Source organism: Sus scrofa, chromosome 17, assembly GCF_000003025.6.
Source record: "Sus scrofa isolate TJ Tabasco breed Duroc chromosome 17, Sscrofa11.1, whole genome shotgun sequence".
NCBI classification, from domain to species: domain Eukaryota; kingdom Metazoa; phylum Chordata; class Mammalia; order Artiodactyla; family Suidae; genus Sus; species Sus scrofa.
This window is the reverse complement of record NC_010459.5, coordinates 23,899,977-23,927,530: the sequence shown is the minus strand read 5'-3', so window position 1 is coordinate 23,927,530 and position 27,554 is coordinate 23,899,977. Positions and strand designations below refer to the sequence as shown.

At 36.1% G+C, this 27,554-nt stretch overlaps 1 protein-coding gene across 5 annotated transcripts in view; it reads right to left on the bottom strand.

Annotated features, from left to right (window-relative positions):
• The window catches only part of MACROD2 (MACRO domain containing 2), a 2,051,742-nt gene that overhangs the window by 759,316 nt on the left and 1,264,872 nt on the right, over positions 1 to 27,554 (bottom strand). The window lies entirely within an intron of this gene.

Here is a 27,554-nt window from a genome sequence, read left to right as displayed (position 1 = left end):
AACTACCTGGGAAAGTATATCCTACTCAATTGCCAGATAAGCAGCTCATAGGGCAGATACAGAGCCCCAGACTTCAAACAGCAACTAAATCACCTACAGACATACCATTTGCACCCCACACAAGCCCACAGAGCACTAAAACTTGACACTGGGACCTTTTCTAATCTTTTCCATTAATGGTGCCTTCTAGAAGGAGCATTATAAAATAATTGGGGGGCGGGTAAGAGGTAAATATAAAAAAGCATAAAGAAATCATATGGACTCTATTAACATCTATTACATTTCCCTCCAGACTTTTTCTATATTTTTATTTGCTACTTTTATTTGCATTACTTTATAAGAATTGTCCTATAATTAAAATTTCTTTAAATGGTGAATAATACTATATCTTATGCAAGTGTTATAGTATTTCAACCATTTTTCCATTGTTGTATATAATTTATATGTATATTTTTAGATATATCCTGATTTATCAATAGTTATCACTATTACATATGTGTATATCACTATTATCACTATTATATATGTGTGTACACACACACACACACACACACATACACTCAGATTCTGGTAAATATCTTGAGCACCTTTTTTCCTGCATTTTGAATAACTTCTTTTAAGCTAGTTTCTAAATGTACAACAGTTATGTCCAAAATAAGAACATCTTTATGGTTTTTGATACATACCTCACACCAGTCAGAATGGCTATCATGAATAAGTCCATAAATAACAAATGCTGGAGGGGGTGTGGAGAAAAGGGAACCCTCCTGCACTGTTGGTGGGAATGTGAGCTGGTACAAGCACTATGGAGAACAGTATGGAGGTACCTCAGAAATCTATATATAGAACTACCATATGACCCAGCAATCCCACTCTTGGGCATCTATCCGGACAAAACTTTCCTTGAAAAAACACATGTACCCACATGTTCATTGCAGCACTATTCACAATAGCCAAGACATAGAAGCAACCCAAATGTCCATCAACAGATGATTGGATTCGGAAGAGGTGGTATATATACACAAAGGAATACTACTCAGCCATAAAAAAGAACAAAATCATGCCATTTGCAGCAACATGGATGGAACTAGAGACTCTCATACTGAGTGAAGTAAGTCAGAAAGAGAAAGACAAATACCATATGATATCACTTATATCTGGAATCTAATATAAGGCACAAATGAACCTTTCCACAGAAAAGAAAATCATGGACTTGGAGAAGAGACTTGTGGTTGCCAAGGGGGAGGGAAAGGGAGTGGGGTGGTTGGGAGCTTGGGGTTAATAGATGCAAACTATTGCTTTGGGAATGGATTAACAATGAGATCCTTCTGTGTAACACTGGGAACTATGTCTAGTCACTTATGACGGAGCATGGTAATGTGAGAAAAAGGAATGTATACATGTGTTTGTAACTGGGTCACCATGCTGTACAGTAGGAAAAAAAAATGATACACAGAATAAAACTGTGACAAAACATGATAGCATGAATTCCAAAGATTTGAACTGCATATAATGTGGGTGTCAGGGTAAGGTTAAAAAGATGACTGGGGCCAGCTAGCCCAGACCACCAGCATGGAATCTGAGGCAGCTGTGTGACCCAATCCATCCTGAGCAGACTACGATTTGACCACCAGGTCATGCTTGTTTGTTCTGATTTAAATATCTAAGGGGATGATTCTAGGTCTTATGCCTAAATGGGGATTCCAGAATACTAGCAATGATGCCAAAAATCTCCTGATTCTCCACCCTAAATCAGGATAATACTACAGATGATGGCTGCTGTTTCCCCAAAGGACATGACCATCTCCTTCACACTGCCTCATCTCTCCAAAAGATAAGTATGTCACCATCCTCTGCCACCTGGATCACTCCAATAACCCCTAATCAGCCCTCCTGACTTCTTCTACCCTTTTCTCAATCAACTGCCAGAAGAATCCTTTTCAAAACATAAATCAGAATGTTTATCTCCTCTGCTAGAAATCCCTGAAAATGCTTTGTTTCACACAGTGTAAAAGTCAAGGTCATTGCTTGTCCTTACTTGATGAGATCCTGGGTTACCCCTCTGACCTCATCACCTATCCCCTCTCTGGCTAACAGCCACACTGGCTTCCTACTGTATCTCACACTCAACTTAGTATTTACTGTGCTGACTTCTTGAAACACTCTCCCCCAAAGTATCTGCTTGGCAAATTCCCTCACTTCCTTCTTGAATTTATCTAAATATTGTCTTCCTAAAGAGGTCTATTCTAACCACTTTATTAAAGACTTTAATACCCTGAACCCTAACTCTGATCATTTGGCCCTCTGACCTTCTTCCCTCCACTTTTTTTTGTTTGTTTTAGTTTATTGTACTTATCACCTTTGAATATACTGCCTAATGTAATTATTTATCATGGTTACCATTCACTGTTGTAAATGCCACAAAGGCAGTGATAACTTGGTTTTATAAACAAGCACCTAGAAAACTGCTTGTTAATAAAAGCATCTATATATCCCAAGGACCTAGAAAAGTCCCTGATACATGGTGTGTGTGTGTGTGTATGTGTGTGTGTGTGTTAAGAACTTTAGCCTGTCCCAGGTTGAGAGTAGGAGCTGGGTAGGAAAAAAATCTAATTATCACAACATTACAGTCAAATTCATGTTACTATTGTTACATTATTTGGGAGAGTCACTGTTCAATCAGTTTACCTTACCCAGCAATGTGCAACAGTCTCTATCTCTCCATGCTCCCCTGGCTGCCTTCTGGTTTTAATTCTCTGGCTGTCTGTGCCTATTTCTGTGTGGTGTTGGAGATTGGGGTAGAGGCAAGAGAAGTTCTTCTTTGTCATCAGGACACAGTCTTCTCTTGCTTGTCTTCTTAGAGCCCTATTCTTGTCCCACCCCAGTGTGAGTGGAATTTTAGGCCCTGGAACACAACAATTTTCTCCCAAAACAGTTAAGTGAAAGATCATACAATCCCACATCATTTATTTTTGGAAATGGGTACAAGGGTACAAGGGTACAAGGAATGTATATTCAAGAGCATAGGGAAAAGGAAGGAGAAAGTACAATAATAAGACTAGAAATTTAAAATGATGTAAATTAAAATTGTGTGTAGCAGATAAAATGTACTTTGTATCAGTTTATCCAACAAGGTAAAAAAAAAAGTTAAAATGTATCAGTGAATATCTGGGACTACATATAGCGCTAGGATATTTATTAAAAATTTTAAAGGAAACAACATTATATGAGACGAAGCAAAGATAAATGCTGTTATCAAGATAAGTATCTATGAACAAATTTCCAAAGTGACCAAACTTATAACATTTTTTTTTCCAAAAAAACTCTCTCATTTTGCTCTGAAAACAAATCTAAATGTATTTTCAGCATCTCTAGAAGATATGAAAAATGGTCCTGGTGGCCTATCTCATTCATCACTTTTGCAATTAAGAAAAGATAGTTTCTTCCTCTTTCATATTTGTTCTCTAGAGGCAGATATGAGGAAGCCAATACGAAACAGCAAATCAAATAGTCTGGACCTGAATGTGATGGATATGAAAACATCACAGGGTACATCAGGAACCTAAATACAATTACTAAGGAGGAAATAGGGAAGATAGTAACTCCCTGGGAAAAAGTGTACTAAAATCTAAGTCATTAAGCAGCTCTTGTATGATTGGAACAAACCCTGAAACCATCTTCCAAAACATCCAAGACTTGGGGAAGGCCACCATATGTCACACTAATGGAACCCCCATTCCCTTGTTGCCTACATGAGCTCTGATTAATGAAGGACACGCTATGAATGATACAAGTGATTACGCTACATAAGTTAGGACTCAGACAGGCCATGTCTTGATTAGATTCTGGAAAAAATACCTCCTCTCTCCTGGGGCATGTTTGTCCACAGCATAGCAGTCATCTGTTAAATAGTGTCATATTTCACCATGGAGGTTACAAGTACCAGTACAGAATTTAACACCTGCCTTCCCAGAGCTGCCTTAAAACCCACCCCTCCACTTAATGGACTAAGGCCCCACCCCTCCAACACCTCAAATAAAAATTGGACTAAGGCATTAAGTGAGAAGGCCAACTTCAAAGTAAAAAAAAGGAATGTTATAATATTATGAAGAGATCCAAATGTGACAAACCATGGACAAACACACATAGCTGTAGCAAGGTTTTTCAACTTTCACTTTGTGTACACTCTTTACAGGGAATCTGTTTTCTTATACCTCAGAGGTCAAGTGTTCAGATTCGCAAGACACAAACATCGAACCCTGGCAAGAAGAAAGGGATACATTCCTTGCCAACCAGAGTTTCTGATAAGAACCAGTGGGATGAAAGATCTTATGATCTTAAATTCGCATATTTAGACTTTTTCATTGTCAGGTGGTTAGGATGCACTTATTTTCCATCAGCTACTACCATACAAGGGCGAACATTTTCATCATTAAGTCCAAGGACAAACAATGTGCCTATGCAAGAAAACTGTATGAATGCCATTTTATATATGGGAAGAAATAATTATTTAAGGACAGTTTTATTACTTTCAAAAAACATTCCAATGGCCAACAGATACTTGAGAAAGTGATGAATATCATTGATCAGGGAATTGTAAATGAAAACAAAACCAAATGAGATATCACTTCACACTTGTTAGGATGTCTGTTATCAAAACAAACAAACAAAAATGACAAATAACAAATGTAGGTAAGGAGATGAATAAAAGAGAATGCTTGTGCATTGTAAGCAAGAAGGTAAATTACTACATCCACAAAGGAAAAAGTACAGATGTCCCTCAAGAAATTAAAAATAGAATTACTAGATGATGCAGTAATTCTATTTCTGAGTATATACCCAAAGGGAAAAAAATCATTTTTTTGTGTCTTTTTAGGGCCACACTCATGGCACATGTAGATTCCCAGGCTAAGGTTTGAATCAGAGCTGTAGCTGATGGCCTACACCACAGCCACAGCAATGCTGAATCTGAGCCTCATCTGTAATCTACACTACAGCTCACAGCAACACTGGGTCCTTAACCCACCAAGCAAGGCCAGGGAGTGAATCTGCATCCTCATGGACAGTAGTCAGATTCATTTACGCTGAGCCATGATGGAAACTCCAAAAAAATCATTATCTTTAATAGATATATGCACTTCCATGTACAATGGCTGCATTATTTAAGATAAGCAAGGTATGGAAATAACCTAAGTGCCTGTTGACAAATGAATGCATAAAGAAAATGTGTGAGTGAGTGAGTGTGTGTGTATGTGTGATGGTAAATACAATGGAATATTATTCAGCCTTTAAAAAGAAAGAAATCCTACCATTTATAGCAACATGGATATATCTAGACTTCATTATACTAAGTGAAACAAGCCAAAGACCAACACTGCATGGTATCATGCATACATGGGATCTAATTTTTTTTAAAGGTCAAATTCATAGAAACAGAGACTAGAATAATGATGGCCAGGGATTTAAGGGTTAGGAAAATGAGAGGTTGGTAAAAGGTAAAAACTTTTAGGTTTATAACTGAATGAATAACTGGTGAATATGTTCTTAGAATCTAATTTATAACAAGGAGATATATCTGACGATACTTTACCACACAATTGAAATTTGCTGGGAGAGTAGATCTTAAGCATACTCATCAAAAAAAAAAAAAAAAAGTAAGGAGTCCCCGTTGTGGTGCAGTGGAAATGAATCTGACTAGTATTCACGAGGATGCAGGTTCCATCCCTGGCCTTACTCAGTGGGTTAAAGATCCAGTATTGCCGTGAGCTGTGCTGTGGGTCACAGACATAGCTTGGATCCCTCATTGCTGTGGCTGTGGTGTAGGTCAGCAGCTGCAGCTCCAATTTGACCCCTACCCTGGGAACTTCCATATGCATCAGGTGTAGCCCTAAAAAGCAAAAAAAAAAAAAGCAAAATGTGAGGTGATGGGTGTAATTAACCCTATCGCAGGAGTTCTTTCACAATGTAGATGTATACCAAATCATCATGTGGTATATTTAAAATAAATTATAACTATTTGTCAATTATACCTCAATAATAAAGCTGAAAACAAATAAAAACCGGTGGGATAATTATTTCCTGGAGCATTAGTATGACTCCTTATACAGATTTTGTTTCAAATCACATCAAGCAGAAGAAACACAACCATAAGGAATAACACAGAAAACATCTTAAAATACTATTTAGGTAGCTTTTAAAGCACAGGCAAAGTGAGAAGCTAGAAATAACAGAGAACTTGGATACACAAAGCCTACACTGCAGTCTTGCCTCTATCTGTGAATGTGTGACTTGGAGGGGAGGTTAAAGGAAAGGACAAGGTACAATTCAAAATTGGGATATAATCTGGGGACACCTGCCATGATCCAGATGAGAGTATAAACTAGTGTCATAAAAGCACCTACTGGAGAGGAAGGGGGAGATGATAAAAATACATAGAAAGGAGAGTCAACAAGATTTATAGAATCAATTAGATAGAAGGCAGAATGATGGAGGGAAGTGGGAAAAGAAAGGCTAAGGGTGATGACTCTGAGGTTTACGGCTTGGGCCAGAGGCTGGATGGTGGCATTGTTTACCAAGATAAGAAATATTTGCAAAGGAACAGTAATCAGTGGAGGCAAAATTAGTTCAGTTTTAGACCCACTGGTCTAAAAGTGCTTATCGGTTACTGCATATTTTTTTTAAATCCTTACAAAAATAAATAAAATTTTCAGGGCAAAGAAGAAATATTTTTATTGTAAAAGCCAAACAATATATGTGTGTTCCTATAAATATTATAGACTTAACTTTTAAGGGTGGAATGCTATTGTAAGACAATGGTCCTGTCAAATCCATCTTTTAATGATGGCAGGAAAGTCAAGAATAGCGGTTCCAATCTGCCGGAGAATTTGCCTATCAAGAGGAAATACTAATATTTCACTGTTACTATACAGAAATGCACCTGATTTCTGAATGTTCATCTTGTGTCCTGCTGCTTTACTGAATTCATTGATCAGTTCCAGTCATTTTTGTGGGGAATCCATAGGGTTTTCCTATATATAGTATCTCTGTATAAGGGACAATTTTATCTCTTCTCTTCCAATTTGGATACCTTTTATTTCTTTTGTTTGTCTGAATACTGAGGCTAAGACTTCCAATACTATGTTGAATAAAAGTGGTGAGAGTGGGCATTCTTGTCTTAGTGTTCCAGATTTTATCAGGAAGGCTTTCAGCTTTTCTCCATTGAGTAATATATTTGCTATGGGTTTGTCATAAACGGCTTTTATTATGTTAAGATATGTTCCTTCTATACCCACTCAGTAAGAGTTTTTATCATGAATGGATGTTGGACTGTGTCAAATGCTTTTTCTGCATCTATTGAGATGATCATGTGGTTTTTGACTTTTCTTTTGTTAATGTGGTGTATGATGTCGATTGATTTGCATATGTTGAACCACCCCTGTGAACCTGGAATGAATCCCACTTGGTTGTAGTGTATTATCTTTTTTATATGTTGTTGGATTCGGTTGACTAGAATTTTGTTGAGAATTTTTGCATCTACATTCATCAAAGATATTGGCCTATAATTTTTCTCTTTTGGTAGTATCTTTGTCTGATTTTGGTATTAGGATGATGGCAGCTTCATAGAATATCTTTGGAAGTGTTCCTTCTTCTTCAACCTTTTGGAAAAGTTTAAGAAGGAGGGTATAATTTCATCTTTGTATGTTTGGTAGAATTCACCTGTGAAGCCATCTGGTTCTGGACTTTTGTTTGTAGGGAGTATGGAGGTACCTCCTAAAACTAAATAAAGAACTATCATATGATCCAGCAACCCCACTCCTGGACATATATCTGGACAAAATTTTCTTGAAAAAGACACATGCACCTGTATGTTCATTGCAGCACTATTCACAATAGCCAAGACCTGGAAACAAACTAAATGTCCATTGACAGATGAATGGATTGAGAAGATGTGGTATATATACACAATGGATTCCTACTCAGCTATAAAAAAGAACAAAAATGCCATCTGAATCCACATGAATGGAAGTAGAGATTCTCATACTAAGTAAAGAAGTCAGAAAGAGAAAGACAAATACTATTGATATCACTTATATGTAGAATATAATATACAGCACGAATGAACCTTTCCACAGAAAAGAAACTCATGGACTTGGAGAATAAAGTTGTAGTTTCCCAGAGGGAGAGGGAAGGGGAGGGAGTGGGATGGACTTGGATTCTGGGGTTAGTAGATGCAAACTATTGCATTTGGAGTTGATAAGCAATGAGATTCTGCTGTATAGCACAGGGAACTATATCTAGTCACTTGTGATGGAATCTGATGGAGGATAATGTGAGAAAAAGAATATATATATGTATGTATTATGTATGTATGTATGACTGGGTCACTTTGCTGTACAGTAGAAATTGACAGAACATGGTAAATCAACTATATTGGAAAAATTAAAATCATAAAATAAAAAGAGGAAATACTGTAAATAGAGCAATCTACCAATCACTCCTCCCTTGTGCTCAGTAAGTGGTAAAGGCAAATTACGTAATTTACCAATGTCAAATGGCAAGATGTCAATGTCAATACAGTGTTTTTCCAGCTGAAAAGTGAGCCCTAAACTCTTATTTTACAGTTGAGATCATTGGAGACCATGGGATGACAATTATAGGGTTCACTGACAGAGAAGCAGGACTAGAATTCAGATCTGAATCCTCAGAAAATAGTTCTTTTTCCTTGATACTAAATTCTGTTTCTTAAGTTTTATGGTTTCATTATCATATTCCTAATAGGGACACTTTATTCATGATTTAGTTGTCAAGGTGAATTCAAAACAAAAAGGAAGACCCTTGGGGTTTTATACAATTGTAAATAATCCACTGCTAAATAAAAGACAAATTTAGAAAGAATGGCTTGCAATTGCTTTCAAAAAGGTCCTTCATACCTACACAAATATGTAAGCAAAGACTAAAGGAAGAAATAATTCATAGAGCCTAAATTACTGTGACTAAAAATGCTCATTCATTTCCATAAATGAATAGTTTACAAAGCAAAATTGGGGGAGGGGTGAGAGGTTGGGGTAGTAGATTTTGACTTTCAAACTTTCTTCTACTTAACTACCTTGGAACAAAGAGATCCCAATAACAAACTGGGGTTTTCCCTAAACTTTTTCTGTTTCTGATAAATTTTTTCTTATTTGGAGATTCACATTGTCACTTTCAAGCAAAAATGATTTTCATTCCTTGTGGCTCCACTTCTGTGAGCCGTTACTTAGTCTAATAAAAAGGAAAGCATATTGTATTCACGACAAATTTTCTCCTTAAATCTTTCTTTACAATATACTCAAGGCATTACTATCAATCCACTGGCATATAAAATTAAAGCCGTTTGCCAACGTTGATTGAGTTGAACCCACCAGCAATTGTTTTGTATATTAAAAAACATATTTCCCAAACTCTGTGATCACAAAACTATTTGAAAAACCATAAAGCTGAGATACTAACAATAGGTTAGAATAAATTTCAGCCTTCAAAAGTTCCAAGATCATGTGTAGCGACCTGATCTAAGAACAACTAATCCATTTGAAAAATGGAAAAGTGCACCTTTTAATATCACCACACACATACATCATACACGCAGATTGATTCACATATTCCCTTGGAGAGAGAAAAAGAATGTTTTCCCAGTGTCTTCACAAAAATTAATGTATATCACACTTTCCAATCTATAACTAATACAATCAAAGAAGACTTTTAATTAGCAATTCATCTGATTAACAGTCCTTAGGGAGTGATTTGTTTTACCAGATGGCCTTCATAAAAATAATTCTTAGAGGATTTTTTAGAAATAAACAAGCTAATTATAAGTTGGAAAAAGAGTTAAATATTTTTATCAATCATACCAAGAATAAAGTTGCAAGTCTTCAAGATAGAACTGGACAGTAGAGAAGGGTGAAGGGGAGTTTATGGATTTGCCCAGTGAAGATTCTGAGCCAAGGAGTGGAAATAGTTTGTTGAGAGGGTAAAATCAAGGGGCTGAATCACATAGAAGCTAGAGGTGAGGGAGCTGTTTAGGAAAGGCAAATCCCAAATTAGACACTGAAAACTAAACTGGACCAAAGCCAAGGGAAGTTCCACAGCACAAAAGAAGAATAGAGCAAGTAGGCAAAGAGCCCAGAAAGAATTCTGCTGAGTATCTCACTGGCAGCCACATCCACTGACTTCATCACAGGGCCATGGCTAATGGTCTTTCCTCAGGCATGCATTTGAGACACTGATCCAGAAAATGTGATGGTTCTCTCTCACCCACAAAGAGAGCTCACATTTATCAAGTGCCTACTTTTATCAGTGACTGAAATAGGAGAATCATATGCATTATGCAAAGTGGCTGTTCTCACGAAAGTCCTTTTTTTTTTTTTTTTCCTTTTTAGGGCCACACCTCATGGCATATGGAAGTTCCCAGGCTAGGGGTCAAATCAGAGCTACAGCTGCTGGCCTACACGACAGCCACAGCAATGCCAGATCCCCAACTACTGAGTGAGGCCAGGGATCAAACCTGCATTCTTAAGGACATTAGTTGGATTTGTTTCCACTGAACCACAGTGGGAACTCCCAAAATCTTTTTTCTTTTCCCCACCTGACACACATAGCTGGTTTACATTTCTTGGCCTCTCTGTAGATATGCATAGCAATGATATTGAGTTATGGCTGATGGAATCTGGAGAAGAGTGCCATTTCATAAAAACCTTCCAGAAGTGATCTTTACCCATTTGTTGGCTGATGGAAAAGAAAACTACAAAGACCTAGAAGGTGGGTCCCTAATGACCAAGGATAATGTTGTTCTACGCACAAGCACTCACAATGGACTACTGCATTAGTGAGAAATACTGTTTATTGTGCTAAACCACATGTATTTGGAGATTTGTGTGTTACTGAAGCTAGCTTCGCTGATACATTTGTTTCTCTAATGTAATAACTACAACAATACGTTGCACTGGCAATTTTATTCTAATTTATCAGATGGGTAAAATAAATGAATCAGGAATCTGAACCCAAGTCTGTAAGACTCTAAACTCTACTTTCTCTCACCAAGAACTGTAGTAATCAGTATATGAATTAAGACATGTATTTTGTTTTATTTTTAAATAGAAATAAAATTCACGTAATATAAATTAATCATTTTAAAGCGAACAATCAAGTGGCAGTTAGTACATTAAAAATACTGTACAATCATCACACCTCTATCTAGTTCTAAAATATCTTCATCATCCCAAAACAAACTCCATACCCATTAAGCAAATACTCCTCATTACCCTTCCTCCAACCCCTGGCAGCCAACAATCTGATTCCTGTCTCTATGGATTTACATAGTCATACATATATATTAGCTATTTCATATAAATGGACCTCATTGTGATTGCCTGTGTCTGTCTTCTTTCACTTAGCATGATTTTTTGATGTTCAACTACAAGGTACCACATATCAGTATTTCATTCCTTTTTATGACTGGAAAATACTCCTTTATCACAATTTGTTTATCCTTTGTTTATCTCTATGTCCATGGTGCGCACTTAGATTATTTCCACATTTTGGCTATTGCAAATAGGCTTTTTTTAATTAGTAAAGTATAGTTGATTTATAATGTTGTGCCAATTTCTGTTGCATAGCAAAGCAACTCAGTCATATACATATATATATACACATTATTTTTAATATTATTTTCCATCATCATAGTGTTTTGATGAATAGTAAATAGTATTTGATGAACACAAATGCATAAATATTTGTCTGAGTACCTACTGTCCTTTTTTTTTTTTTTTGGCACCTACCTAGAAGTAGAAATGCTGGGTAAAATGGTGATTTTGTGTTTAGCTTTTTGAGGAACTATCAATATGTTTTCCACAGCAGCTGCATCATTTTATCTCCCCACCAACAAAATATTCCAATTTCTACACCTTCTTACTAACAATTGTTATTTTCAGGGCTCCTTTTTAAATTAAGGTCATACTACTAAGTATGAAGTAGTATATCATTGTGATTTTGATTTATATTTCCCTAATGACTAGGATGTTGAGAGATTTTCCAGATACTCTGCATCTATTTGTATGTCTTCTTTGGTGAAATGTCTGTTTAATTCCTTTATCTATTTTTTAAAATGGGGTTGTTTGTCTTTTTGTTGTTGTATTTTTATATCTTCTGGGTAATAGAATCTTATCATATATATGATTTGCAAGTATTTTCTTCCAGTCCACATGCTGTCTTTTCACTTTCTTGATAATGTCTCTTAATGCAAATCAGTTTTTAATGTCAGTGAAGTCCAGTTTATCCATATTTTCTGTTGCGCTTTTGATGTCATCCATTGCCAAATCCGAGATTGTGAAGATTTATCCATGTTTTCTCTAAGAGTTTTATGCTTTTAGTTCCCTATATTTAGGTTTAGGCTCATTTTCAGTTAACTTTTGCATATGATGAGAGGTAAGGGGTCCAACTTCATGCTTTTACATGTGACTATTCAGTTGTTCCAGCACCATATGTTGAAAAGACTATTCTTTCCTCATTGAATGATTTTGGAACATTTGCCAAAAGCCAAGCAGGTAACTGACTTATATGTTTGGATTTACTCCTAGACTCTCAATCTATTCCTTTGGTATATGTCTGTTTATATGCCACTACCACACTGATTAGTTTACTGTAGCTTTGCAATAAGTTTTGAAATTGAGAAGTGTGAGTTATCCAACTTTGTTCTTTTACAATGTTGTTTTGACTATTCAGGGCCCCTTGTAATCCATTATGAATGTGAAGAATGGCTTTTGCACTCCTATGAAAAAAGACAACTGAAATTTTCATAAGGATTGCAAAAAATCTCTAGATAGCTTTGGGTAGGTTTGTTATTCTAACAATATTAAATATTCCAATTAATTAACATAGGTTGACTTTCCATTTACTTACATCATCTTTAATTATTTTTAGCAATGTTTTGCAGTTTACAAAGTACAAATCTTTCATTTTCCTTGGTTAAATTTAACGTTTTATTATTTTGGCTGATATTTGATGTGAAATTTTGTTTTCTTAATTTTCTTTTCAGGTTGTTCATTTCTTGTTTATACAAACAATGTATTTTTCTTATTTTTATTTTATTTTATTTTATTTTTTTGTCTTTTTGCTATTTCTTGGGCCGCTCCTGCGGCATATGGAGCTTCCCAGGCTAGGGGTCCAATCGGAGCTGTAGCCATTGGCCTACGCCAGAGCCACAGCAACAATGGATCCAAGCCGCGTCTGCAGCCTACACCACAGCTCACGGCAACACCGGATTGTCAACCCACTGAGCAAGGGCAGGGACCGAACCCGCAACCTCATGGTTCCTAGTCGGATTCGTTAACCACTGCACCACGATGGGAACTCCCTAAACAATGTATTTTTCTATGTTCATCTTGTACCCTGCAACTTTGTTGAATTTGTTTATTAATGCTAGTAGCTTGCTTTTTTGCAGATTTTTAGTATTTTCAATATACAGAATCATATATGCAAATACAGATATTTTTAATCCTTTCTTTACTATTTAGATGCTCTTATTTATTTTTCTTGCCTATATGCTCTGGCTAGAATGTCCAGTGCAATGTTGAATAGCAGTGTAGAAAGCAAGCATACATGTCTTGCTCTTAATTTTGAAGGGAAATATTTCAGTTTTTCACTATTGAGTATAATGTCAAATGCGGTTTTTTAATAGATGTACTTTATCATGTTAGAAAGTTCTCTCTATTTTTAGCTTTCCGTGTGGTTTTACCATTAAAGGTGTTGAATTTCCTCAAATGATTTTTATGCATCAAGTGTTTTTTTTCCTCCTTTGTTCTATTAAAGCAGTATATAATATTGACTTTTTATGTTGAATGACCCTTGCATTCATGGATAAATTCCATTTAATCATAGTGTATAATTCTCTTAGTACACTTTTGGATTTGGTTTGCTAGTATTCTATTGAGAATTTCTGCATCTATATTCATAACAGGTATTGGTCTATAATTTTCTTTTCTCACAGTGTCTTTGTCTGGCTTTGATATCAGAATAATCTGTCATCATAGAATAAGCTAGGAAATAAAATGGGAAATATATCTTCTTAATCTATTTTTTAGAAGAGTCTGAGAGGTTAGATGTCAATTCTTTCTTAAAGTTTTGGTAAATTCACCAATGAAACTAACTAGTCTTGGACTTTTCTTTGTTGGGAGGTACTTAAAATGATTTGTACAATAAAATGATTTGTTATAGATCAGTTCTATTTTTTTGTTTATTCCTGAGTCAGTTTTGTTAAATTGTGTGCTTTTTCCTTATTCATTTTACTTAGTTACTAATGTATGTACAATTGTTCAAATACTCTCTTATAATCCTTTTTATTTCCATAAGTTTGGATGATTTCAATTGACTTGTCTTCAAGTTTGCTTATGCTTTCTTTCTTATTTTTTATGATTTTTATTTTTTTCATTATAGTTGGTTTACAGTGTTCTGTCAACATCTACTATATGGCAAAGTGACCCAGTTTCTCATATTATCCTCCATCATGTTCCATTACAGGTGACTGGATATAGTTCCCTGTGCTATACAGCAGGATCTCAATGCTTATCCATTTGAAATGCAATAGTTTGAATCTATTAACCCCAGACTTCCAGTCCATCCCACTCCCTTCCCCTCCCCCTTGGCAACCACAAGTCTGTTCTCCAAGTCCATGAGCTTCTTTTCTGTGGAAAGATTCATTTGTGCCATATATTAGATTCCACACATAAGTGATATCATATAGTATTTATCTTTCTTTTTCTGAGTTACTTCAGTCAGTATAAGAGTCTCTAGTTCCACCCATGTTGCTGCAAATGGCATTATTTTGTTTTTTTTTTTTTTTTTGGCTGAGTAGTATTCTGTTGTATATATATATACCACATCTTCTTAATCCATTCATTTAGGTTGTTTCCATGTCTTGGCTATTGTGAATAGTGCTGCAATGAACATATGGGTGCATGTGTCTTTTTCAAGAAAAGTTTTGTCTAGGTATATGCCAATGAGTAGGATTGCTGGGTCATATGGTAGTTCTATATTTAGTTTTCTGAGGTAACTCCATACTGTTTTCCACTGTGGTTGTATTAATTTACATTCCCACCAATAGTGTAGGAGAGTACCCTTTTCTCCACCCCCTCTCCAGCACTGGTTATTTGTTGACTTGTTAATGGTGGCCATTCTGACAGCTATGAGATGGTACCTCAGAGTAGTTTTTTTTTTTTTTTTTTTTATAATTTTTTTTATTTTCCCACTGTATAGCAAGGGGGTCAGGTTATCCTTACATGTATACATTACAATTACATTTTTCCCCCACCCTTTGTTCTGTTGCAACATGAGTATCTAGACAAAGTTCTCAAAGCTATTCAGCAGGATCTCCTTGTAAATCTATTCTAAATTGTGTCTGATAAGCCCAAGCTCCCGATCCCTCCCACTCCCTTCCCCTCCCATCAGGCAGCCACAAGTCTCTTCTCCAAGTCCATGATTTTCTTTTCTGAGAAGATGTTCATTTGTGCTGGATATTAGATTCCAGTGTAGTTTTGATTTGAATTTCACTAATAATTAATGATGTTGAGCATTTTTTCATGTGCCTGCTGGCCATTTGTATATCTTCTTTGGAGAAATGTCTGTTCAGGTCTTTTGCCCATTTTTCAACTGGGTTGTTGGGTTTTTTGCTTTTGAGTTGTGTAAGTTTTTTGCATATTTTAGAGATTAAGCTCTTGTTAGTTGCGTCATTTGAAACTATTTTCTCCCATCCATAGCTTGTCTTTTTGTTTTGTTTATATTTTCCTTTATTGTGCAAAAGCTTGTCAGCTGCATGTAAATCAGTCAAACTAGAACACACCCTCACACCATGCACAAAAATAAACTCAAAATGGCTTAATGACTTAAACGTGAGACAAGACACCATAAAGCTCATAGAAGATAACTTAGGCAAAATATTCTCTGACATCAATTGTACAAATGTTTTCTTAGAACAATCTCTCAAGGCAATAGAAATAAAAGCAAATATAAGGGATTAATAGATGGATAAGCAATGAGAATGGATAAGCAATGAGATCCTGCTGTATAGCACTGGGAACTATATCTAGTCACTTGTGATGGGGCATGCTGGAGGATAATGTGAGAAAAAGAATGCATATATGTATGTGTGACTGGGTCACTTTGCTGTACAGTAGAAAAATGACAGAACACTGTAAACCAACTATAATGGAAAAAAATAAAAATAATTATAAAAAAATAAACCAAAGGGACCTAATAAAACTGCTTATTCTTTCTTTTTCCTACTTATATCTGAATATCGAAACTGCCTACTGACATTGCTCTGTGTTAGGTCACCCCTTCAGTGTTAGCTGTGGTATTTAGAACTCTTCCTTCCTTTCACATCCTGCTTGCATGGTATTATAGATCAACCAAAAGTAAAAGCTTAGGGTTTTCTCAGGATTCTTCTGAGTATGTGTTCTGCACTGGACAAGCCTCAGTACACACAGGAACTTTAGAATGCCCTAATTTTCCAAAGAGATTTCTTTCTCAGCTTTTTCTCTGAAGATTTCAGGTATTGTTTAAGTTCACTATAATGTTTTTCCCCCAGGTGGCTGCAGGTCATTCCTTTGTCTTATAAAGTTTGGAGAAATTCCTACTGCTTTATCATCTTAAGTGAGTTCTAAGTTACACAAAACAAAGACAAGCCCCTTACATCATTCCTCTAGAGAGTCCCATACAGATTTGAAGAGACAAAATCCATTCTTTTGGAATAAGGTCTTATTTTCTCCTTGCAAAGTCAGGAAACAGAGTCTTTAGATGGAAACATGGGCTTCAAGAAATCTACCAAAATGGGGGGTGGGAGTGTGAGGCAAGGTCAAGTACAAATGCCATGAAGTTCTTCTACCATCTTTAAGTTGCCTTTTTCTTGATTCAGCATTGCAAATAGACAAGGCAAATGTGTTTCTAAGTCTTCCAAAATGCACTATTGGTAAGGAAAGGCCATACTCGGGAATTCGATCCACTCTGGTTGATCCAATGTATATACACAGCTTCACTGATCTCCTTCCACCCAGTGGAGGAGGAAGCGGTCTATAAGAGTATACTGACTCTTATTCCTTGACTTTTTCATGAAAATAAGTGAGAAGAAAGCCCCTAGAGAAGGTGAGAGCACAAGAAGAGACCTCATAAAGCAGGAGGGTAAAAATCCAGATGTTACTCAAATGAGAAATCTACTTCAGTTACTGCATTTCAGTTTTCAAATGGCAAACATTCTCCATTTTTTGTCCCAAGGAAAATTTATTTTAAAGTAGATGACTTTATTTTCAGAAAATTAAGTACAACCAGTATATTATGAGACAAAATTATAAAAACATAGTATAAAATTATTTCTGATCTCACTGATAAGAAATGAAATCAAAGTTATATAATGTACACACACACATATACAAACATATACACATATGCACCCACACATAAATACACATATGCATATGCATATATATACATATATAGACATGTATTTGCACAAGCGTATGCATACACACTGTTCCTACCTACGTCTATCATTACAGTTACTATTCTACACATCTTAAGCATAAATGAATGAACACACAAACACATATATCTTTTAATTTAATAAGCAGAAGCTTGCAATGAACACTTTTCTGTACATTGCTTTAAGTAATTATATTATGGGACATTTTGAACATAGACAAAAGTGGGGAAACCTATATGCTAAACCCCAGTGCACCTGTTTCAAAGCTTCAACAATTATCAATTCTTAACTATGAACCTTCCAGTCTCTCCTCTAACTTCTAAAATACTGGATTATTTTGAATCAAATCCTAGACATCATATTCTATTTTTTTTTAATTGAAGTATAGTTGATTTACAACATCATGTTAGCTTCAGGTGTACACCCATGTAATTCATATATACGCACATACATATATACATTCTTAGAATGTGTATATATATATTCATTTTCATATTATATTCTATTATAGGTTATTATAAGATATTGAATATAATTCCCTGCATTATACAGTAAATCCCTGCTACTTATCTATTTTACACATAGTAGTATGTATCTGTTACTCCCATACTCCTAATTTATTCCCTCCTTTCCTGCCTTTCCCCTTTGGTAACTATAGCATTGTTTTCTTTGCTCGTGAGTCTGTTTCTGTTTCAAATATAGATTCATTTGCATTATTTTTTAGATTCCATTTACAAGTGATGTCATATTTGTCTTTATCTCACTTATTTCACTAAGTATGATATTTTCTAGATATATCCATGTTGATGCAAATGGCAATATTTCATCCTGTATTTCATTTCATAATTATATATATGAACATTAGGGTGCATATAGCTTTTCAAATTAGAGTTTTCATTCTTTTTTTTTTCAGATACATACCCAGGAGTAGGATTGCTGGATTATATGGTAGCTCTATTTTTTAGTTTTTTAAGGAATTTCCATACTGTTTTCCATAGTGGCTGCTGCACTAATTCACATTCCCGCCAACAGTGTAGGAGGGTTCCTTTTTCTCCACACACATTCTACCATTTATTATTTGCAGACTTTTTGATGATGGCCATTCTGATAGGTATGAGGTGACTCCCTACTGTGGTTATGATTTGCATTTATCTAATACTTACTAATGTTCAGCATCTTTACATATGCCTTTTTGCCATCTGTATGTCTCCTTTGGAAAAATATCTATTTCTGCCTTCTGCTCATTTATTGTTTGGGTTGTTTGTTTTATCAATACTAAGATATCAGCTATTTATATATTTTGGATATTAACCCCTTGTCAGTCACCTTGTTTGCAAATATTTTCTCCCAATCTATAGGTTGTCTTTTCATCTTGTTGATGGTTTTCTACATTGTGCAAAAGCTTTTAAGTTTGATTAGGTCCCATTTGCTTATTTTTGCTTTTATTTCTTTTGCCTTGGAAGACAATGGTAAGAAAATATTGCTATGATTTATGTCAGGGACTATTTTGCCTATGGTCTCTTCTAGGAGTTGTTATAGTGCTATGTCATATTTAGGTCTTTAAACAATTTTGAGTTTATTTTTATATATAGTGTGGTGAGTTGTATCTATAAATATTTCTGACTATGTCTCTAAAAGAAGACATTAAAAATCAAAACCAGGAGTTCCTGTTGTGGCTCAGCAGTAACAAATCCTAGTATCTATGAAGACATGGGTTTGATCCCTGGCCCTGCTGAGTGGGTTAAGGTTCTGGAATTGCTGTGAGCTGTAGTGTAGGTTGCAGACACAGCTCAGATATGGCATTGCTGTGGCTACAGTGTAGGCCAGCACCTGCAGCTCTAATTCGACCCCTAGTCTGGGAACTTCTGTATGCCATGGGTGTGGACCTAAAAAGAAAAAAAAATCAAAACCAAATAGCTCTAGCATCATCATACATGAAAAAATAATTTCTAAGTATCATCAAATATTCAGTGTTTGGGGTTTTTTGGTTTTGTTTTGTGGGGTTTTTTGGTTTTTGTTTTTTTGTTTTGTTTTGTTTTGCTTGATAGGGCTGCACCTGAGGCATATGGAAGTTCCCAGGCTAAGGGTTGAATCAGAGCTGCAGCTGCTGGCCTACACCACAGACATAGCAACATGGGATCCAAGCCATGTCTGCAACCTACACCACAACCTACTCACAGCAACACCAGATCCCGACCTACTAAGCAAGGCCAAGGATCAAACCCACATCCTCATGGACACTAGTCAGATTAGTTTCTGCTGAGCCACAATAGTACTCTCCAAGTATTCAGTGTTTGAATGACCAGTTGTCTCAAAAGTGTGTATGTGAATGTGTTGTTATGAAGATGTGAGATCACATCTGTAGGATAAATTCCTATAGGTCTTCTTTATAATTGTTTCAAAGATATTCCACCCAGTTTGCCTTTTTTCTTTAATTTTGTTACACTTTTTCTGTAGGTTTTTTTTTTAATTCATGAATTGTAACCTTATTTCCTTCATTATTTTTTTTGGTTTACTTAAATTATTTGATATTTCCCTTAGTTACCAAAGTATATTTTCTAAAACATAACTTTTGAACAGCAGCATATAATTCCATCAAATTAGGATCACTAATTTGTTTAACCATTTCCTGTCAACATTTACTTTTTTTTTTATATTAAACACCACTAACTGGTATATCCTTAATTTTTTTCTTTTTTTTCCCCATAATTAATACTATTGGTTAAAATACTATTCTATTATTTTCAGTATGTCTTCCCAATATTTCCTACCTGGCTTCTTCATAATTTTCTTCAAAATCACTGACCCTCTTTTATTATCATATCCTTTGCACTTTGGAAATACCTTTTCCTCTTTGGTTTACTAAGCAGTAAAAACACAATGAAAATGAAATCATGCTGGCCACTGTTTATTGGCTACTATTTATTGAAATATCCTAATTTTTCCCTGAATGGCTTTAGTCACATGTAGGTTCTCTTGGGATATACTGAAAAATGGGCTGATGACAGCTGACCTTCCTGTTTGGACTGAAAACGTCTTTGTGTTGTCTGAGTGGTGAAGGGGGAGGAAGGCCATTCACCACACTTTTTCTGGTTGACTGGATTTCACCTTTGCCTTATCTGAGGAACACTTTGTCTCTGCAAGATGCTGTAATCACTGAGCATCTAACTCAGTGATTAACACAGTTTTGTCCTCTGAATTCCTGCATGTGTGGCAACATCCATTTCCTCACCCCTCAGTTCCTGAATGCTGATTAATACTTCCTGAAGTTGTTGCTGAAGATTACTTTTTTTCTGATTTGCATCATTTTCTTTTTAATTATAGTCATGCCTTCAAGCAAAGTACTTTATTCAGATATCAGATATACACTTAGCTGTGATTGGCAGCCCTCAAGGAAATAGGATTTATTTTGCTTGGAATAAGACCAAATGAGTGCAATTTGGAGCCTAAGGCAAGTCTGGCTGGTTTAAAGAAAGCTGATCAGACAGCATGAAATCCAAACTTCAGAGCCAAACTTCAGATTTGAGATCTTCAATACTTAGCCCAAACCCTACTTCTAGTTTCACAAACTGACATTCTTACCTTGATTCCTGGTAAGGGAAGGAAAAAAAAATACATAGTGGGAAATCACTTATTCCTGAGCTCTATGCCAAGGCCCTTTTATATCTCCATTAATCTTCACAAGGCTAAGGGATTGATGCTACAGCCCCACTTTACAGATTGGATAATGGAGTCTTAGAAAGATTAAGTAATTTAACCAGTGATACTTTTCTAATAAAACACAGAAATGAGACTAAAACTCAGTTTGGTCTGGCCACTGAGCCTGTGCTCTGCTGGCCAATTTGTACTGCATTTAGGAGTTCCTAAATGGCATAAGCCTGATCCTCATCAGACTCTAAACTTTTGCCTGAATACACTATCCTTTTATATACCTTTTTATATAAGCTTCTCCATTACATGCTTTTCCCTCTGCTTAATAGTCTTATGTCCTTATTTTTCTGATAACTCCTACTCATTCTTCCATTCCCAGCACAAATGTCAATTCGTCTTGGATCCTTCCCTTAATTCTGCAGATACAATCCTTGCCCTCCTCTGTGATCCTACAGTATCTACATACAGTAATAGTATTCTACGTGTCTGTTTCTTCCCAGGCAGATCTCTCATTTTATTTTATTTTATATTTTTGTATTCCCAGTTCACACCATGGTTCTTGATGCAAAGGAAACACAAAATAAGCATTTATTAAATTAAGTCATCAATAGTTTAAAGACTCAATAAAATGATAAAGTAACCAGTGTGGGGGGGCACTAGATGAAGACATGGTATGTGGTGGTAATTTGCCAGGTCTATAGATCCTCAGTATGGCAAATAGGAGGAGCAATTTCTTCGGGTCACTAAGGAGGATACCAGGATCACTTTGGGAATCAGCAGATATCTAGATCCTCTACAATTTAGTTCTTCCTTTCCCTGGCAGAGGGAAAAGAGAATGAAGAGAGGAACTGCAGGATAAAATGTCATCACCCTTTCCCTGGGAGATGTGTAGCCTGAGTAAAGGGGTCAGAGAAGTGGATTCCATCTTCCTCACTAATCTCTCCATTCTTTTTAGCCTCACATTTGCTGTGTAAGGCTCTTTCCTGATGCTAATTGAGCATAAGAATGTGTATTAAAAAATAACTCCATAATCTCAGCAAGGGAAGATTTTCATACACATGAGAATTTTTTGCAGTTTTCCGTCTGGGTGGAAGGTAGAAAAGATAAGAAATAGATGGATATTAGTGAACATGTATATTACCACTTTTTTTTTTTTTTTTAAGAGGAGAGAAGGGACAGGTCCAAAACTTCAGAGGGAAATGAAATTACATATAAGTTAAAAACATATGCTTAGATTATGACTTTCTAAGGTTTAAGGAATCAAGAAAGCCCAAGGATGCCTATGCAAGTCCATCTGACCCAAACAACTCAGGGCTTTCCCAAGAACCACAACCAGGGAGCCCTGCCCTCTAAGTGGAGACCCTGAGAGGCACTGGTTATGTGCATTATGGAAAGTTAATCCTTAGTGTCAATTTTGCAGCTGGGGAGTGCTGAATGTTTATATTTCTTTTATTTGTCCCCTTAAAAACAATCATGAAATTCAGTTGATTTTCTTCCTTGGACCCAAATATTTGATATTTGGCAAGTAAGTGGACCTTGAATATAAACAAGTCATTAAAAAGAGTGTAACTTCCCATGTGAATAAACCTTCATCTTTATCATTTGGAAATTTGAGTATTTTCTTTCACAAAACAAGTTTCTCTTGTATATATTCGAGGAAATATTTGAAAGCTATGAATAGACCCTAAGAGTTCTCATCACAAGGAAAAAAACATATTTTCTTTTTCTGCATCTATATGAGATGATGAGTATTAACTAAACTTACTATGGTAATCATTTTACAATATGTAAGTCAAATCATTATGCTGTACACCTTAAACTTATACAGTGCAATATATCAAGTATATTTCAATACAACTGGGAAAAAAATTAACAGTACATTAAAAGCTATTCTTTCTTTATATACTTACCCTTAATGTCAGTAGTAAATGTGATCAGTAATCACCAACTACAAAGCTAAATATGACAGATCCAATCTGAATGAACTCACCCACATGGTACTGAAGTCACTCAATACTGAAATTTTACTATTGCTCAATAAGGCCTTTGTAAATAAAAGTTACAATGTAAGAACCTCAGTGTGTATTAGACAACCAACTTATAAATACTGTTTCAGATAAAAGTCATCAGTGCTTATTAAAACTACTGAGTGAAAACTTTGATGATAAACATGATATTGAATTGTCTCAACATATTTCTCATAAGACACATTAATTACAAAGGGAAAATAGTAACTTTATAAGGGAGAATTCTGGCCGGTATCATCTTTATCGGTTTTGAATTAACAAATACCAGTAATGAGACATCCTGCGGCTCTGAATATGAGGCACTAAAAAGGACACAACATCACTTCTGTGACATTCCTGGCAAAGATACATAATGTAAATATAACCACAAGGAAACATCAAACAAATTGAAATTAGGAATATTCCACAATGTAACTGGATTGTGCTCTTCAAACAAACTCTTCAAAATTTAAGTGTCAAATTCACTTAAGACAAATAGATGGAGGAACTTATCCAGACTTTAGGAGACCAAAATTAAATGACAACAAAATGGAATATATGATCCTGAATTAGATACCTGATAAGAAAAAAAATGCAATGGGTAAAACACAAATGAGATGTGTAGATACATGCACTATCATCAACGTTAATATCCAGATTTTAATCATTGCATTGTGTAGATAATAAGAGAATGCCTTTATTTTTAAGAAATACACAGATATTTAGAGTTAAGGGGCATTATGTCAATATCTTACGTCTAAGAGTTTAGAAATAAAAATAATGATATGTTGTAAAAAACAAGTCTCTGTGTGTGTCTGTGTGTAGAGGGATGGAGAACAACAGAGAAAAGATGGTAAAATCTTAACATTGAAGATTCTGTGTGAGAGATAAACGGGCATGGAGATTCTTTGCACTAGTTTTGAGATTGTTCTGTAAGTCGGAAATGATTTTGAAATAAAAATGTCCCTCACAGACCAAGCAACCCAAGCCTCATTCTCTGATGAAGGAGACCGTGATCACACAGCTGGTTTGAGGCAAATCTAAATCTTAAGAATCTGAGGCTTTCCCCACTACAGTCTGCTTCTGCATAAACACATGCTAGGTCTCAAGAGAACTGCAAAGAGCTCTAATTTGAAAGCATCCTAGGGCTACAGCGTTGTAACAGAAATGAGCTTCTACTCTGCTGCTCCAACCAGCCTCTTTGGTGGAATAGCCTTCCCTCCCTCCCTCCCCTGCGACAGATCCACACACATGAGGATTTGGAGAGGAAAACAGACCCTGTGCAAGGTCTCCAGTCCCCTCAGCAATCAAAGTTAAGCACATGGTTTTTAGCTTGGGTTTGTCTGTGTTCAGATTCCAGTTTTGCCCCTTTAATACTTAGATGGCTCGTGAGCAAGTTACTTGTCCTGTATTTCTGTACAATGGCTGAAAGACAGTATCTGCCTTAGGATTATTGGGAGGATTAAAGGTAACAACATGCGTAAAGTGCTTAGCATGGATCCTGGCACATAGTAAGTGCTCAGAACATGTGAGTGGAGCGGCTATTTTTAGGATTAAAGTGGGGAGCTGGTTTTAAGTACAGAGTCTCACTTCTGAAAAAGTGCACTAGAAAATAATTCAGTTGCTAAAAGATTTTGCATATATACATGGAGTTAACTCTCTAATACCTATGAATGGTTAACATTTCAGCCAGAAACGGTCACGCAATGGCAGTTTTATCTTCTTCTCCAACAAAGAGACTGATCATTAAACTAGAAAGAGAATTGGAAACAACCTAACTGTCCATCAGGAGGAAACTAGTTAAATACTTTATGATACTCAGATTCATTAGAATGATAAAAGTCAATTAAGAAGACTGAGGTAGATGAAAATGTGCCAGAATGGAAGGGTATCTAGTTCATATAGAGCAAAATTTATAGTATATTTGCAATTTTTAAAAAATGTGCACATGGAAAGAAAAAGGAATTATACAATTACCTTCAAAACAATTAAGGAATTAGATTAAGGAGTGGTAAACTTTCAAATTCTACCTTACATATCACTGTCTATAGTTGAATATTTGGTCATTTCAATAATAAGCATTATCATGTGTTCACAATAAGGCTACCATGTTTTCTACTTAAAGTTTCTTATACACACACACAGAGATATATGTATGCATGTGTTAGTGTGTGTGTGTGTGTGTGTATATATGCGCATATATATATAAAATATTTTAGTGTATATTATAGATATTAAAATTCTGCCAATTCAGCATTGTCATAGTTCTGACTAACTCCTAAAGATATCACAGGAATAGTCAGAAATGGTAACTAGTGGATACAGCTATTGTTCCCAGAGGCCTATGCCAGGTTGTCACAGTAACAGTCTGGAATAGAAGGAAGAGAACTAAAAAAAACTTAATATTCAATAGCGGTAAAGAGTACATAGCTACTCATATGCTTCCATAGCTTCACTGCTTAGTTAGCAAAACAATCATAATAGAAAATTATAGTATTTCATAATATTATTATAAATCATATAATTATGAACTGTAGGTTAAAATATGAATCCATATGGAAAAAGAGGATAACATAAATGGGGAAAAAATAGAGGTTCAAAAGGTATATTGTTTCATGGAGAAAATTTTTAAACATGAGGTCTATAAGGAAAAAAATTAATAAAAGGAAATTTTGGTAAATAAAAGACAGAGTGGTGTAGTTTATACCCCATTATATAGAGGAGAATGTGAGGCCCAAGGGCAAATTGACTAATCCAGGGTCCTACAGTGAGTTAGTGCCGTGATCATGGGCTCAGATGCCTATAGGGTTAATTAATGACCGTGGATGTGTGTGGTGCCCAGGTAGAGCTAAGGCAAGGATGAGAACCTGTGTCAACCCAAAGGAGGCTGCAGTTACTCATCTCCAGCAACTGTACTGGTCAAAGGATGCAGATCTACTTTAGCCAACATTGCTTGTTTTGAGAGAAGCCAGATGCTTGTAAGAAATATTCTGATTATAAATGTTGGCCAACTAGTACAACATGCATTTCTAAACTACTGTATATGAGCAAATAGAAAGTACCCATGGGCTGGACCAGTCCCATTGCCATCATTTGCCATTCAGGGGAATCTAAGACAACAGTTCCTTGGCAAAGCTTTCTCTCTACAGTCTTATTCCATTTGAACCCTCTCCTCAGTCATGTACTTCTTATAAAATTAAAATTTAGGGGAGTTCCCGTCGTGGCACAGCAGAAATGAATCCAACTAGGAACCTCAAGTTTACGGGCTCCATCCCTTGCCTTGCTCAGTGGGCTAAGGATCTGGCATTGCTGTGAGCTGTGCTGTAGGTCACAGACACAGCTTGGATCTGGCGTTGCTGTGGCTCTGGCATAGGCTGGAGGCAACAGCTCCGAATAGACACCTCGCCTGGGAACCTCCACACGCCGTGGTGGGTGATGCCTAAAAAGACAAAAGACAAAAAATAAATAATAAATAAATAAAATTTAAATTTAAAAAAAGGAAGGGGCATTTATAAGGTACAGATAAGAAACTGAGATGGGGAAACATAGCAAAGAAAGAAAAGATAATTGGAAACTGGAAGCAGATTCTGGCCTTCAAGAAGCTAAGAATCTAATGGAGTGAGAAGATTCATGCAAATGACCTACTATAATAATCACTACAGAACAATTAAATTGGGAGATGCTGTGGGAAACAACTACAGTAGTTGATTCATTCTAGCTGGGTGAACAAGGAGGAACTCAGTAGAGGAAAAAGCCTTGAAAAGAAATAGGATTTCAGTAGGTGGAAAGAGGAGAGGCAATTAGGCTCTCAGGCCAGCAGAGCAAAATCTCTAGAGTGTGACCAAACCTGGTGTATCAGTGGGGAGGAAGGAAACTGATATGGTAAGAAAATAGGGTACGTGAAGGAATGGGAACAGTGTCTACCAAGACCAGTGTGAACTTTATTCTGGAAAAGAAGGGACTAGTAAATGCTTTTGAGGGGGTGACATGATTCTGCTACTGTTTTAGAATATTTCGTCTGTCATGTAACAGATGGACTGGAGAAGTGAGAAGTGGACAGAAGAAGGGCTGGTGAGTTATTTTAACTGTTGTTGGGATAGGGACCTAGAATGAAAACAGTGGGAGCAGAACAGAGGGGACTGAAGTAAGAGTCATCATAGAGGTGAGTTTTATGGTGCTTTGCCCTGGAAACGAAGATCTAGGACAAAACAGCATTGTGACTAGGAGATTTCAAGTCCAAAGGTCTTGGAGGGGATGGTGCCCTTAGGAATACAGGGAGCCAGGTGGGAAAATGAGAAATCTCACATTAGGAGGTGGAGTTTGCCTCTTCAGGGGGAGGAGAGGCTAGGAGCACGGGATCCAGGAAGATAGTGAAATTGCTCCTTTTGAACTTG